Here is a 1,223-nt window from a genome sequence, read left to right on the forward strand (position 1 = left end):
ACATCCAAATGCATATCTAAGATGGAGCATTTGGTGAGTATTAAGATGGTCTTATCGTCAATATTATTATACGCAACGAGTAAAATTTATCATTTTCTTGCTATTATGCAGATTCTTGCATACAGGCGCAAGGAGGCTCTATAATCATGTTTGATGCTCATACTTCTTTATGTACATAAAAGGAACCGTTGCGTGAAGTATCACTTCTCTAGTTGCATCCTCAAGACCATAAAATAAGTCTACAAAATACTAAATTATATGAAACTCTAAAAGGTTATGCAAGCTTAGTGATGTCTTCGGTAAGCTTTAGATTCAATTTATATTATACTAGTTACAGTTTCAACTTTATTTAATTTTCAGTGTTGCTCAATTACCAAAGGATGTTTTTGAGCATAGTTTCAAATCTATCATCAAGACTGCAGTAATTGTAGTAAACAGAGTGCTCTGCATATATAGCAGATTTCATAATATTCATTGTTGTAAATGAATGTTTTAATGTAGAAGGGTATGTTTTTTTAAATAGACATTAATGAAGGTATATTACAAACTGGTATGGCTCTAAAAATAGAATATAGATGCCATGTACTTCATCCTTAGAAAAATTTACATCTACAAACAATAGGTATTGCACAGACACAGGATTGGCGTCTGAGGGTTCAAGAGTCCTTGAACACCGATTAGATGTTGAAAGGAAGTATTTTGGTGAAGAATAAGGGTGGTCGGCCGAAGAAGGGTGTCGTGTTTAGTTGATGTACGTCGGACATTGGGTTGAGATGTGGAGGTGCACACCGTAGGTAGCACATGCATGAGTCGAGACTTTGGTTGTTTTTATGTGGTGTGGGTAAGTTTTAGATAAATTTTAAATTCTAGTTAGGTTGTTGTGTGAGAAAAATGGTGGTTGAGCTATTTGTTTGTGGTTGGTTGTGTGGAAATGGTGCTTAATGTTTGGAGGTTAGTAATAATGATGGCTTGCTGGTGTGAGGGTGAGGGGACAAGGGTGGTAGCCACCATGGTCGCCGGAGAAGGTGGCAGTCAATTTGGCAGTGACATGAGGAAGGGTTAGGTGCTGGCAGTGATCGTTAAAGAATGGAAGGAGGAGTGAGGATAAGATAACAAAGACAAAGTTATAACTTGCTAATTTGGGGAGTTCAATTTTGTTGTACCTTTAGAAAGCTTATTACTTTGTGCACGATCTTATTATTAATGGTTTCACTTATGTCCCA

General features: G+C 36.7%; 1 long non-coding RNA gene across 1 annotated transcript; it reads left to right on the top strand.

Moving 5' to 3' along the window:
* LOC109340330 lies at positions 1-485 on the top strand. The gene is made up of 2 exons (XR_002106777.1): positions 1-33; positions 112-485. It is a non-coding gene; the product is annotated as an uncharacterized LOC109340330 (long non-coding RNA).
* Positions 486-1,223: the final 738 nt, after the last annotated feature.

Source organism: Lupinus angustifolius, unplaced genomic scaffold (genome assembly GCF_001865875.1).
Source record: "Lupinus angustifolius cultivar Tanjil unplaced genomic scaffold, LupAngTanjil_v1.0 Scaffold_161_1, whole genome shotgun sequence".
Classification (NCBI taxonomy): domain Eukaryota; kingdom Viridiplantae; phylum Streptophyta; class Magnoliopsida; order Fabales; family Fabaceae; genus Lupinus; species Lupinus angustifolius.